Genomic DNA, 15,491 nt, shown 5'->3' on the forward strand with positions numbered 1-15,491 from the left:
ACTGGCATGATTTATGATTTCATGATTTTTTATTCATGATTACCCGTGTAGCTGAGTGGGAGTAGGCTCAGATGCTCTTTCCTGATTAGCGCTGATCCGGCTCTGAACACGAAAGTGTCAACCCTCGCATGGCCTCCCTGCATGCCGCAAGGTATGTATAGATAACCATGGGATCGCGAAGGCGACTACACCAGCAGGATTCGACAGCAGCTGCAAGGGGGACCCAACAGCGATGATTTCAAGTAAGCAAAAAAAAAATCGAGGGAGGGAGGTGAGGCAAATGGCGAGAAGGAGAACCTTTTCGCCAGTGGTGCCGGTGCCAGGTGCCGGTCGATGTTGATGGACCGCCCCACTCTGACCAAGGTCATAAACTCGGTGATGACCAACCATGGGGATAATGGAGGCCAGACCATGGAAGTTTCGGACGTAATTATGTCCTTCCTGGACAACCGAGTAAACTACAGTAAGGACCTGAAACAGGCCGTACTGACCCTCTGCGCTCTAGTCGTGGAGGCGAAGTCGGAATGGAAGTCCTTCCTGGAAGCCAGTTAGGAGGCGGAGCACAAGATCCGCCTTCTTACTGAAGAGAAGGATTTGGCGGTTAGCCAAGCGGTGAAGGTCTCGAAGGAGGAAGACCTGCCGTGGACGGAGGTCGTGAATCCAAGAAAGGCAAAAAGGAGTCGTCAACAGGTCGCAAGGAGTGCGACCAAAGGAGCAGAGCAGGTCACTGCTAAGAAGGGTAGAGCCCGTGTGAAAAATGGTGCGCCTTCCAATGGCAGTGACAAGCGAAAGGACAGAGGCGAAGCGATTATTGTTAAGGCTGACGATAAAAGCTATGCCGATGACGTGATGAACTTATAAATTAATATAAAAAACACGATAATAAAGAATTTTTAAAAAAAGCTATGCCGATGTCTTAAAGACTATGAGAGGCAACGAGAAGCTCTGTAGTCTAGGAGGGGATGACAACTGCATCCGAAGAACGCGCAAAGGCGAGATGATTCTCGTCTTAAAGCGGGATGCTGCTCGGAAGAGTTACGAGTATAAAAAGTTGACAGAGGAGGTCCTGGGTGACGGGGTTCAAGTTAGAGCCCTGTGCCTAGTCTTGAACATCCAGTGCAAGGGCATGGATGAGATAACCGAAGCCGGAGACCTGGTAGACGCACTGAAGGAGCAGGGCAATGTCGAGACTCAGGAATCCGCGATTTGGTTACACAAAGGCTTTGCGGGAATGCAGGTTGCCTCATTCCAAGTACCTATGGCCGAGGCCATGAAGGTGCTGGAAAAGGTAAAACTGAAGGTGGGCTAGTCGGTGTGCTCGTTGAGCACAAGCCAACCCAGTCAGGCCTGGTACAGGTGCCTTGGCCACGGTCTGTAAGGGACCTGACCATAGTAAGCTGTGCCGTAGGTGCGGAGTCGAAAACCACCAATCTCGCACCTTCCAGGCTGCACCAAGATGTCTGATCTGTCCTCCGGGGCAGCCAACAGACATTTCACCGGTGCTCAGGCCTGTCTGGCCTCTTGAAGGGTCCAGACATGCAAGTAACACAGCTAAACTTGAACCACTGCGAGGCGGCTCAACTGCTGCTACAACAGTCGGATATCGAGTGTAAAGCTGATGTTGTCTTGCTGTCCGACCCATACCACATCCCTGCTGGGAACGGCAGTTGGATTGCGGACAAGTCCGGTATGGTGGGAGTCTGGACTTGTGGGCGATACCCCATCCAGAAGATAATATCTTCTCCCGACGATGAAGGTTTTGTCACAGCAAAGGTAAACGGAGTTTACTTTTGTAGCTGCTACTGTCCTCCTAGATGGAGTATAGAGCAGTACACTAGGGTAGTTGATATTCTTGCGGCGAAACTAACTGGCCTTAAACCAATAGTTGTAGCAGGTGACTTCAATGCGTGGGCAGTGGACTGGGGTTCCCGGTTCACTAACGCTAGAGGTCATATCCTGCTAGAGTCACTAGCGGTAACGTAGTTGCTGAACGAAGGTCAAGTGCCAACGTTTAGAGGACCGAGCGATGATTCATGTATCGAAGTCACCTTCTGCAGCGCAGGATGGACGGATGAACCAGGATGGATGGTCCACGAGGGTCATACTTCTAGCGACCATCAGGAGGTACGTTTTATGGTCGAGTATACCCGGAAAAGTACGACAAGAAGGGGCGGTGCAACTGATCCCGGATGGCGTATCTCACAGTTCAATCAAGAACTGTTGGAGGAGGCGCTGCGCTGGGACTGAGGACTGAGCGGTAATGAACTGACAGAGGTTCTAACACGTGCCTGTGATATAACGATGCCAAGGAAAACCCAGCCCCCAGGCAATCGACAACCAGTGTACTAGTGGTCTAACACGATCGCATATCCTCGTAGAACCTGTCTTAGAGCTAAAAGAAGGTTGCGACGTGGTAGAACGAATGCTGAGCGAGTCGATAGACGTGGGGTATTCCAGACAGCGAGCAGAGCTCTGAACTACGAGATTAAATGTAGCAAGCGAGCCTGCTTTGAACAGCTGTGAAGGATGGCGAATTACACCCCATGAAGAGATGCATACAGGATAGTGATGTCTAGGACCAACAGCACACCTCCTGAAAGATCCCCAGAGATGTTAGCCGGAATAGTAGAGGGATTGTTTCCGAGACATGATCCATCGGACTGGCCCGCTACACCGTACGAGTCAGTTGACGTTGTACCGCTAGTAACTAACGAGGAGCTTATCGTAGCCGCAAGAAAACTTAAGCTCAATAAGGCGCCAGGCCCGGATGGTATTCCAAACCTGGCCCTTAAACACGCCATTCTTGCTGATCCAGATATGTTCAGGAGCTGCCTCCAGAGATGCATGGACGAAGGAAACTTCCCAGATCGATGGAAACGGCAGAAATTGGTGCTATTACCGAAGCCTGGCAAACAGCCGGGGACCCTTCGGCATACAGACCAATTTGCCTACTCGACCCAGCTGGGAAGCTGCTAGAGAGCGTCATCCTGTATAGATTATCGGCTTATACAGAGTGTGCTGGTGGCTTATCCAGCAACCAGTATGGTTTTCGTAAGGGCCGTTCTACCATCGAAGCAATTCGATCGGTAACGGATACGGCCAAGATAGCGAGAGGTTTAAACAGAAGAGGTATTAGGTACTGCGCATTGATTACACTTGTTATAAAAAACGCGTTTAACAATGCTAGCTGGGCAGCAATTGCTGACTCCCTGCACCGATTGAGAGTTCCGGATTACCTGTGCAGGATACTGAAAAGTTAGTTTCAGAACAGGGTGCTGATATACAACACGGATGGTGGTCAAAAGTCGATCTTAGTGTCTGCGGGTGTTCCACAGGGATCGATCCTCGGACCGGTTCTGTGGAATATTATGTACGATGGAGTATTACGCTTAAGTATCCCGGCCGGTGTGTAGATTGAAGGCTTCGCGGATGACGTAATGCTAGAGGTAACAGGAGACACTCTCGACGCAGTCAAACTGAAGGCTTCATACGCGATTGGCAGAGTGGTGGAATGGCTCTGGGCGTGATGATCGACGATAAGCTCAATTTTACGAGCCACGTCGATTATGCATGTCAGCGGGCTTCATTGGCGATAAAATCAAGTGCGTAGGCTGATAGCTGGCGTAGCAATGTAGCATTGTCTATCATCCGTTATGGCGTGCCGGCATGGGCCGTAGCACTAAAAGCCGAGTACAATGTAAAGAAATTGATCAGAGTACACCGGCTGATGTGCCTACGTGTCGCGAGCGCATATCGCACCATATAATATGAGGCGGTGTGCGTTATAGCTGGGATGATGCCGATTGATATACTCCTAGAGGAAGATGTGGAGTGCTACAAAGAAAGGGACTCGGTTCAAATGTCAAAGAGCATGGAACACCGCAGTCAAAGGTCGTTGGACCCACAGACTAATTCCGGATGTGTCCAACTGGGTTGATAGGAAGCATGGTCAAGTCAACGTCCACCTAACACAGGTGTTGTCTGAACATGGTTGCTTTCAAAAATTCCTGTACAGGTTTGGCTTCGCAGATTCTGCGGAGTGTCCTGAATGTGTAGGTGAGGTAGAGTCGGCAGAGCATGTGATGTTCACATGCCCGCGATTCGAGGTAGAACGCAATGCCATGCTGCTTGTTAGTGGTATGGATACAACCCCGGACAACCTCGTCGAGAGGATGGAATTGATTGAAAAGAACGTATTCTAGTAAAAAGAATTATTGTCGATCATCATCACTCGAATCACAAATCTTATTTCCATCCATGCGAATACATTTTTGCAGCTTCTCCTTCTGACACGCGCTCGTGATTCTACAAAATTGTGATCCTTAAGAAAACTAATTGATTTTCAATAATCCGCTTTCCCAATCACAAACTGTAACAAAACCAGATAAAAGTCTTGAGAAAAAACTTCACTTGGCTGCCACTGATGCCAACAAAATTCTTCACACAACAACCTTCCCTTATATAAAATGGTGACCTGAAGAAAATCAATTTATTGGACCTGCAACAAAATCAAATCCAGAACCATACAAGAAAATATCACTGAAGTGCCGCTGACGTCGACGATAGCCACAGATGCAGATAGTCAGATGCAGAAACCGCCGTCGATGCTAGGACCACTACCAACGCCATCGTTCTGTACGCTCTCCGTTACCACTCACCGTGAATCATCGTACAGAATCATGGGCCTTTTTATACCTGTAAAAAAAGAAACGGTGGGCCACAAGGCCCGTAACTTACATTATTCTGATGTCCGTGTTGGGAATGTATGAACGGGATTGTTTGGACATAATTGTTATTTTCAATAGTAAATAACGTAAATAATCAAAAGTGTCAATGGAATTGACAAATTGCTGGAGAGTTTCAAAATCGATTGATATATAAATCTCAAAAATCCATCCAAAGATACATAAATGCTATATTAACGTTCAAAATCTAACATGATTTCGCGACGGTCCCTAATTTTAGATACTGACTTGACACCCAGTACCTTCGGGTAAAACGTTGTCCAACTTTAAAAGGAATGCAATTCCCGTAGAAAGTTCTATTGAATTTGAATGAACTTTCAAATTCCACATCAATTTCTATTAGATTTATTAAAATTGTCGAAAAACACCAAGAAATTACTTTTCAAAGGAGGCTTATGCATACGAGCCATCTTAATTCACAAGTAACAGGCCAGCCGTCCAACTTTCTACAAAGCATTGAAAGATAGGCTTCCGAAAGCCGAATGCTTATCTTTCTTACTAATAAGAAAGGATTGGAGGCATTTTATGAATAAGTTGATCACTAAATAGTTTGACATTTTTCTTCAAGGATAAAAATGGCTTCATTTTGTAACCTACACGTTTCACCCAATTCCGGAAACAGTTCCGTGAACGACCAACACGAGTACTCACCAACTGGCGTCGTGTATTATCCCGTTCCGAAGTTGTATTAGCGGCTGCCATTAGTTGACGACGACGGCCAGCGCTGCTGCTCCGATGACGACCTATGGCAAGCGTTCGGAGGAAATATCTATTTTATTCAAATTTCCTCATTTCCAAACATTGCATCGGTCCGGCGGGACGGAACGCCGGTTGTCGTCGGCTGCTGATATACCTACATGCTGATGAGTTGATGTTTTCACGGAGAACGGAAGCTTCGGGCCTTATGGGGTTAGTGTTCCCATCGTCATCACGATCCTCAACAGTTAGTCGATGACGTCGTTTCGATGGAATTGGTGGGCGTTCGGATGCTTTGGTGAATTATGAATTACTGCTGTGGAACACTGTTTGGAGCAACCCGTCACCGGTGTCGTCATAAATAATGGCTTTGATCATTTTATTTGTGAGTGTGGATGGTTATGTGGGAAGCGAAGCATTTTAAATCAAGAAAATATCTTTTGGTGGTTTTACATAATATTTACTAGATATACACAAGTGTAGGATAATTCTACACTACACTACTTCGTCATAAGCACGACGATAACTTGCATTCGTCCAACTGCAAGGATCATGCAATTTCAATTCCCAGGTATATCTGTTCCATCCCTTAGCATGAATATTACAACGAGGGGATTTTATATCAAAAGATAGTGTGGCACGCATTTGAATGTGTTTTCACTTCTTTTTTCGACTCTCGGTAGAGGATGATTCTCCTCATGGACCAATTCCCTTGAATGAATGAATCGAAGAAATCGTGTGTGAACAGAAGATATGTATAACAAACCACACTACTATCGGATCCGATTAGTATCGAATCCTTATTCCGTAAGCGTTTAGCATAGAACTGTTTCTGTCGAGAACATATGGCGAGAGAACGACTGCAAGAACATATGCGGTGTGTCGAGAAAAGCGATTAAGCATTTACCCTTTCATGCATACATGGAATGATTTGTCGATGAATTTAGAGCCTATTTTGACAATATTTAATATTTATTTGTGCCAAAAATGAATAACGTTTGAATCCAATTATAAAATCACTTTAGGAGTTTAAAAGAATAAGTCACAACCAAGAAAAAACAGCCAACTGATGAAGGTTTTTCATTAATTCATCAAAAGTAGTAATGATTAATTGCATACATACAAACAAACATACTCACAGAAAGGCAAAAAATTTGATGTTTGTGGTGCACCAAACATTTAGTTCGATACTGATATTTAACTCAGACAGCAAAACATAACACGTAACAATGAAAAAATATCAACATTTAATGAAACCTTTATATCAACAATACCGGATTTCACCCCGAATATAGGTCAGGATATGATGAATCAGTTTCGCTCGATTAATCAGCATACAGATGCGGAAATAAGTCACACGACAAGGCACTTCATCAGAGGAACCGTGACAAAAAAAGAAATTCCTCCCTACGCCAACTGTTCCGACGGAAATGATTACGCTGACATCCATCACCGGGAACTCATTTTTTCTCGCTTCATGCGAGGATTGATTTTTACTTCTGCGAAGATGAGCCTTGTCGCTTCGAGTAATTAGAAACGGACTCGCCTTATGTGGGATGATTGATGGTTGCGCAGCTAACGCCAGATGGATGAGCCACGACAGTGATGGCCAGGCTGATATGGAAGTGGTGAAGGGTTTACATTGGATAAGGCAGATGGGTTTTCAAAGGACGATTTTGCGGACGACTGCGAGGACGACTTGCGTATTCATTAGTTTCTGCAAGCTTCTTGCACATTTAGAAAATCAAATTAATTACATTTATAGTTTGAAACATAGATTTTTTACAAAAACTACGTCAAAGGGAAGGCTCGAATACAAGGTGCAAAATGATAAATAATTTTGATCGTTAATAGCGTCTTTATCTTTCGATGTTTTTTTAAATATTTATATATCAATCACTTCACAAACTTTTCAACAATTTGCTAGTCGTATTCAAACTTTTGATCATCAACGCAAAACTATTTAAAAATAGAATTCTTTCACGCCCGGAACCAATTAAATCCGTTCATGCATCCCGAACACGGACATCAGATTGATGTAAGGTACGTCTTTTGGACCGCCGCTTAATTTTTTCCTGTATGTAAAAAGAGCCATATCTTGCGCACGCGCGTCATTTTTGATCGAGATTTCACGACGAGCGGACCGCTGCGCTGAAGCGTGGACCGTCTAAAAGTGGTCCCGGTATCAACGGCTCGGTGACGTTGACGGAAGAACAATTTTCGTTTCGGTGGCGTCTATGGCGGTCGTCGCAGTAGCAGCAGCAGCGCGTTATTTACGGCCGAGATGTCATGGAGCGTGTACCAGCCGGCGAGGCGGTCGCAATTTCTAAAGCGGCTTCCTATCCTTCAGTGAAGACGATCTGTGTCCTCATTGATTATGCCATTGTTGCAGAGCGAGCACCATGCGAGTTCAAAGCATTCTCACTATGCGTCAGTACACGATCACTACCTGGGTTCTATGATACTGGAGTTCCTGACATGTGTATCCAAATTCCAGCTGAGAGTCCCATTTCCCACCAAGCAGATATTGTAATATGGGTTAGGCATAAGAATATTAAGCATAAGTATATCTGGCATAATGGAAGTTAGGCAAAATATGATCCCAAGAAAAACCCATGTCACAAACAAGGGAAAGGTATGCCTTATAGCCGATTCAGATTACGCAATTTATCATTATACATAAAGCAGAGAAAGACAATTGAATGTATGAGGATGGGCATCAAGTTATTCTTTATCATGAAATTTATTATCGTAAATTGTGTAATCTGAATAGGCTATAACGTCCGTTATGCCTAGCGTATGTATGCTTGTTCAAGCTTGTCCCTTTCCTACTTTGTATTTCTATCTTAGTTCTTTCTGTGTTTCACGTTCTACCAAAACGATTCCTACTGTTAAAACCTTCCATTCCAAAACCTTCAGTGGAACCTATGAGAGGTCGCAGAGTTCTCTGCATCTTGCTTAAGTAGGTGTCCAACTAACCATTCTTCCCCTTCCTCAGCATATGCGCAAAGACGTGGCCAGGACGGATCTTGGCTATTGGAGAGCGCATTATTGGGGGAAGGGTCGTTTGGCCGAAACCCATTTGGCCGAATGCCACTAGGCTGAACAAACCACTAGGTCGAACAAACCATTAGGCCGAAACTCATCTGGCCGCAACTCGTTTGGCCGAAATGGTCGTTTGGCCGAAAGGGTCATTTGGCTGAAAGGGTCGTGTTCACGATTGCAGTGCGTGTAGTGATTCACTCGCGACGATTTCGATTTCACTGTCTGTGATATGATCACGGCGAAATTCTTCGAGGGGCAAAAGTGCAAAATCACTTGCGAATTAAAACACTTGAACTGCGACAACGACGACGGGGATATTCTTTCACCTTTGAACGGGATTGTTCGGATTGACCGACCGACGGAATAAATAGCAATGGCGTGCGTTGACACCGTAAGCCGTCCACTTCAACCGTTTTCTGCAATCGTCGGAACTCGGCCAGTCATGATCTAGCTGTCCACGCTGTCGCTGTCGGTCTTGTTGTCATCTTCGGTTGATTCTGTAGGCAGGACAGCGATCTCAGTGACCGCTGGCTTGTATTGTGCGGAGGCAGTCTTGACAATGACTACCCGAACTCCTCCATCCTTGCCTGCTACAGTGTCTACAATTCGTCCCAATGGTCATTGGAGCGGGGGTACGTTCGCTTGCTTGACAAGCACTAGCTGACCAGCGCGGACATCAGACTGTGGCTGTTTCCACTTCGCTCGCTGCTGAAGTTAAATGACGTAGTCCGGTTGCCAGCAACGCCAGAGGTATTTGACCGATTTTTGCATCTCCTGTAGACGAGACAAACGATTCGGATTGATGTCGATCAGGTCGGGCTCCAGGATGGCAACGAGGGGTGCGCCAACCGGGAAGTGGCCAGGAGTTAAAGCGGAACAATCGTCAGGAGAATCTGTAAGCGGAGAAAGAGAACGGGAATTGATCACCGATTCGATCTGGGCAACGACGGTTTGGAGCTGGTCCACGGAGAATGAGCGGTTGCCCATGATGCGCTAAAAGTGGTGCTTGAAGTATTTTAGTCCGGCTTCCCAGATACCGCCAAAGTGTGGCGAACGAGCCGGGATGAAGCGAAATTGGATTTCGCTTTCCAAGCAGAAGTTCCATAACACATTGACGTACCACTTTGCGTGCTAGTTGTCGACCCCGGACTGACCATAATCGATGACGAATGGTTGCGAGTGTGAGCGTGGGACCGCCGTGAAGTGTTCGAATATGGCACGATCGGGCGATGAGCCAACTGAGTCGGTGATCAGCTGGGAGCAGTATCGGAAAGCGAGTGTCGAAGCAGATCTTCATGTTCGCAAGTCTTCCGCAAAGTCTGTGCAATCCAAACTTGTCCATGAACAACTTCAGGTCCTTAAGTGGTGACTTCGACATTGGCAAAACTGTAGCCGCTTGTGCACCTTGGATGTGGCTATAATGACGAACTTCCATATGGAAATTATCCAGTTGGGCTTGTCGGACGAGGATCTTGAGTGCATGTTCACCTTCTTCAGGGTTCAGTGAACCATCGATGCGATCACTTCTAGGGAGTTTGGCATTGTTAAAGAATCGATCGTGCTACTACCCGCGCCATCTTGGCTAGGTCCGAAAAACGATCAAAGATTGTTGAGTCGACAATGGTACTGTGCAAATGATGAGCATCCGGCGTCGAAACCACACACTCGGGCCAACTGTCGACGGGGTCCTATGCCACCACAAATCGTCCGTCTAGATCTGACTTGCCATCATTCATCGAGAAATACGATCAGCTGGATTCGGTTCCGACGGGACATGCCTCCACTTGGAGGAATTGGTTAGGCGCTGGATCTCTGCGATTCGGTTCGGTACGAAGACTTTCCATACATTCGACTGAGATTTCAGCCAGTGCAAAACAATACTGGAGTCCACCCAAAAATGTTGGTGGTTCGACGAAATCGGTTTCCCTCCGAAGACTGTCAGCCAACTGGCTACCGAGCAGAGCGGCGCACAGTTCAAGTCGAGGAATTGACTGCCCACGTAATGGAGCGACACGAGATTTGGCTGTCAGTAGATGACTATGGCATTGCCCGAATTCGTCAGTTGAGACGACGTAGATGCAGCTGCCATATGCTGCTTTCGATGCACCGCAGAAGCAGTGCAAACTGTATTGTCGATTCTTGACTGCTCTGCGCGGTACTAAGAGTGCTTGTAACTGGTTGAGCTCTGAGCGATAGGTTGTCCACCAGGAAGCGTGTTCTTCGGACAACTAATCGTCCCACGACCAGTGCTCTGCCCAAAGGACAAAGACCAACATTTTATCTTCAACCACTACAGGTCCGAGAATACCAAGAGGGTCAAATAATTGCGACATTTCGGATACGACGAGGCGTTTAGTCGCGACTTGCAGCTGCGGCAGATCTGGGATCTTGAACTGAAATGTGTCTGATTGGGGCAACCAAAGTAGTCCTAGGGTCTTGACTGTTGGTGTGCGATCTATTTCGAGTTCTGGTTTGGTTTCCCACAATTGACGAGGTACGTAACTGAGGACGGATGTGTCGTTTGTTGTCCATTTTCTGAGCACGAGGCCTGCTGTTTTCAGTATTTCCATTAACTACCATCACGTCTCGGCAAGCAGATTCATGTCGTCATGGCCGGTGAGTACATCGTCCACATAAGCTCATTTCCTTATCACGGGGACTGCTAACGGAAAGCGTTCTCCTTCGTCAACAGCCAACTGGTTCACAACGCGTGTTGCATGGAACGGCGAGCTAGCTGATCCGTATGTAACGGTTTTAAGCTGATAAATGCGGACCGACTCTGATGAATCCTTTCGGAACAGAATCTGTTGATACCTCCGGTCTTCTGGATGCACCCAGATCTGTCGAAACATCTTCTCAGCATCAGCAGTAACTGCGTATCGAGGCAAGCGAATGTTGATGACGGTAGAGTACAGAGCTGGCTGTACTGTGGGTCCGACAAAAGGAATCTCGTTCAACGACAAACTGGTGGAGCTACGACAGGATCCATCGAATACGATTCGTGTCTTCGTAGTGGAACTCTCAGGACGGTGGATGGCATGGTGGGGTACGAAAAACTGCGGACTACACTACGCGCGCGAATTCACCTCCTCCATGTGACCCAGATTTTCGTACTCCTGCAAAAACTCGTGGTATGCGACACGCAGACATTCATCAAGAGCGAACTTTTTCTCCATAGACTGGAGACGACGGAGTGCGAGTTGGTAGGAATCGCCTAGCATCGGCAGCATTTCCTCTCGCAGCGAAAGACGAACGACGTATCTCCCGTCTGAGTCTCGTCCAACGGTTTGTTGGAAGTGATCTTCACAGTGTTTCTCGTCGGAAGTGTAGGCTTTCCCGACGTCGAAGTTGTCGATTTCCCAAAAACGTTCGAGTTGTTTGTCGAGGTGGTCATCTGTGCAAACGTGACTAGTCTGGCCTGCTGGTGGATCCTTGGTTGGATCCGCGACCTTCCCACAGACGATGCTAGGCTACATCGGTTTTTTTGTAGGAGCGGGTATCCTGCAGCGAGCATAATTTGCTTTTGTTCCAGCAAAGAGAAGAACAGTTTCGCACCGATGATGAGGCTTATATTGAACTGAGGATCGGCCATCGGGAGATGGCGTGAAATATGCCAACGTGTGACGTCGATTTGGGGACTAGGCAGTGACACCGTTATCTTCGGCAGTACCAGACAATCCAGAACGGAACGATGATCACCGAAGCGTGATGCAAGCGAAATGGTAACACCGAAATGAACGGAAATTACATTTGACGAAGAGCACACAGAACGATGATACAGATGATTTGCTTTCTTCTTTTCGAACATCCTGGCCCCTTCAGAAGCCCTTTTTCTTCCGTGTAGCTTCTGATTGATGACGGCGATGATTCACTATTGGGTTGTCCCTCGATCTTGTTTTGGTCTCGCGTGAGATGATTTCCCGAAGACAGCGTACGGAGGAACGAGTGTTGAGCTGATGGAAAAAATTGAAAACAAAGACCCGGTAACAGGTTTTGCAAACGTAGACTGATTGGACAGGTTCTCACCTTGTGCTCTTGGAAAGGGGGCCTTGTAATTTTCTTATCTTTGTAGGTCTTGCACGTTGAAGATACTGATTGACGAAGATGGAGTTCGATTGTTGTTATTCACGGTATACAGACAACAAGAAAGGCTCGTAAGGAAAATGACACTTCAAGAGTGACGCATATTTTATCGCCACATGTTGGAGTACAAAAGTAAGCATGCTGAGACCGTAGAGCATCGTCTCGGCTCAGCATGCGCGAAGATAGTACTTACGTCACATGTTTACATTCAATCTGAATGTTTACACGCGTGCTGAGCCTGCCTTGTTTTTTGTATGCCGTGTTTGTTATTGCTGTTACATGTTGGATGGCTCGGTTGCTTTGTTTTCATTTTGCGATGAGGCTATTATAGGCAGCAAACACAATTTTGACACCGGTCGGGTGAATTTTCCATGCGGTGTTCGAAGAGTCACAACCCGCACAATTCCGTCTGGCCCAGGGTGTGTTTCATCAATACGTGCCGTTTGCCAGGTCATAGGAGCAGCGGCTTCATCTTTTATAATCACCAATCGGCCCACTTCGATTTTCGTTGGAGGATTCACCCATTTTGTTCGCGGCTGGAGACAACATAGATATTCGAGATGCCACCTGCGCCACAGGTGTTGGAACAGTTTTTGCACCTGCTGCCATTGACGTAGACGGTTGATTGGAGTGCTTGAATGGTCGACGTCCGGTACTGATTTTAACGAGGATCCCACTAGAAAGTGCCCAGGTGTAAGCGCCTCATAATCGTTTGGGTCGTCGCTGATAGAAACGATTGGCTTAGAATTCAGGCAACATTCAATTTGCGTTTCGGTGTCATCGTAATAGAGAGTATGTGGCCCCAGAACTCGAAAAAAATGTTTCTGGGCAGACACGATTGCCGCTTCCCACAGCCCACCGAAATGTGATGCTTTCGGTGGGTTGAAATGCCACTTGATGCCGTTTGAGAGACACTCTTGGTAAACGGCGTCACGATGTTCCTTGCTGTTGGCTAGTCGTTGCAGTTCGTTCGATGCTACAAGAAAGTTCCTGCCGTTGTCACTATAGATGTCAGAACAGAGGCCGCGGCGAGACACAAACCGCCGCAACGCTTGAAGAAATTTTACAGTGCTTAGATCTCCTACGAGCTCTTAATGCACGGCTCTGGTGCTGAGGACCCTCCTCCTGAGGACAAAGCAAGACCATGCTGAGGGTGGCTGGGTTCGATTCCCGGTGCCGGTCTAGACAATTTTCGGGCATAAAAGTATCATCGTGTTAGCCTCATGATATACGAATGCAGAAATGGTAAACTTGGCTTAGAAACCTCGCAGTTAATAACCGTGGAAGTGCTAATTGAACACTAAGCTGCGAGGCGGCAATGTCCCAGTGGGGGATGTAATGCCAATGAAGAAGAAGAAGAAGGTGCTGAAGCATACAAACACGGCCACGTAAGCTTTTGTTGGTGCTGCTCGTCGAGGTTGTTGCTTTACCAGGATTGGTCCCCAGTAGTCGATCCCTGCTGTTGAAAATGGTCTGCTTGCGGTTACTCTAGCAGGCGGCAAGTCCGCCATATATTGCTGTATCGTTTAAGGTCGATTTCTGCAGCAGGTTATACAGTTTCTTGTAGCTCTTTTGACCAAGTTTCTGGCCCCTATGACCCAATACCGCAAACGAAGAGTTGTTAGCAGAAGCTGTGGAGATGCATGGAGTTGTCTCAAATGGATGGATTCTACTAACAGGGCCGAGAATGGATGAGATGAAGGAAGGATTGCCTGATGCATGCTATTAAATGGTAGCTGGGAATACGTCAGTCGGCCGCCAACCCGTAGAACCTACACAGTTCGAACGAAACCTGTAAATTTCCGTTCAAGTAGATGTAACAAATTGACCTCCGTGTTAAGCAACGTAAGGTTATAGGTTATTTTAAATTTACACGTGCCCACTTTGCACTACTCGCTTTTGACAGCAAGAAGTGAGAAATATGGAGTGAGAAGTAAGACGTTTCACAAACGTCCCTTTCGGCCAAACGTCCCTTTCGGCTACATGACCCTTTCGGCCAAATGACTCTTTCGGCTAAATGGCTTCCGGCCGAATGGGTTTCGGCCAATCGACCTCCCCCCTTTCATACAGTAGAACAGGCTTGTACCACCTACGAATTTGTGCGAATTGCTTAATGCTAATGATATATTTTTTTAAATTTCAGTAGAGTCCTATCTACGATATTATAACGAACGTGAGGTGAATTTGAACTTCATTTCTTGTTCAATGGAAAAATGTCTAATACAAGAAATCTGATTATTTCCAATCACTTCATCCCATTGCCCAATGGGAAATTCAATTTTAATTTCTGCTCCTGTGCTCGCCCGCTCATCGGGCCATGATTGATGATTAATGTCGACTGAATTCCGGCACGTACACCGATGCTTTCTTTCGCTTCGGAAAATAGTCGAGTCCATGATTGATGATTAGTGGTGGGTTTGCCGAAAGGAGAAAAAAAAAGATGGAAGAATCGCTTCAATATCCCACCGCACTTGAAGGCACTCGGTAAGGACGACTCAATTTTCAGGATTAAACGTCGGTGGTAAATTGATTCGATTCGACTTGTGTGGCCATGTCCGGAATGCTGCTCTTTCGCCATTTCCATCCAATGAAGATGGATTCGAATCTAATTGAGTTGGAAGTACAGCATCGCGTTCGGAGGATTCGATTTTCTCTCGGGACCGGAACGAACGGGATGCGAACTCCCTGTGGGGTAACCATGGCAGATTCTTGCATTCAATCTTCCTATAATGAGGAAAACGACCTTTTCAAAAAGTTTCATTAAACTCACCCTCCGGCGAATGTGGAATACTTTTCCATTAGAGGCAGCAGGCTCAAGCACCAACCGCGGCAGTGAATGTGCTGCAAACCGAATGGAATGATTGCCGGGCCGGTGCAAGTGCAATGTGGCTGTAATGGTTCTCTCGCTTAGAAATATGAAAT

Source organism: Armigeres subalbatus, chromosome 1, assembly GCF_024139115.2.
Source record: "Armigeres subalbatus isolate Guangzhou_Male chromosome 1, GZ_Asu_2, whole genome shotgun sequence".
In the NCBI taxonomy this organism is placed as follows: Eukaryota; Metazoa; Arthropoda; class Insecta; order Diptera; family Culicidae; genus Armigeres; species Armigeres subalbatus.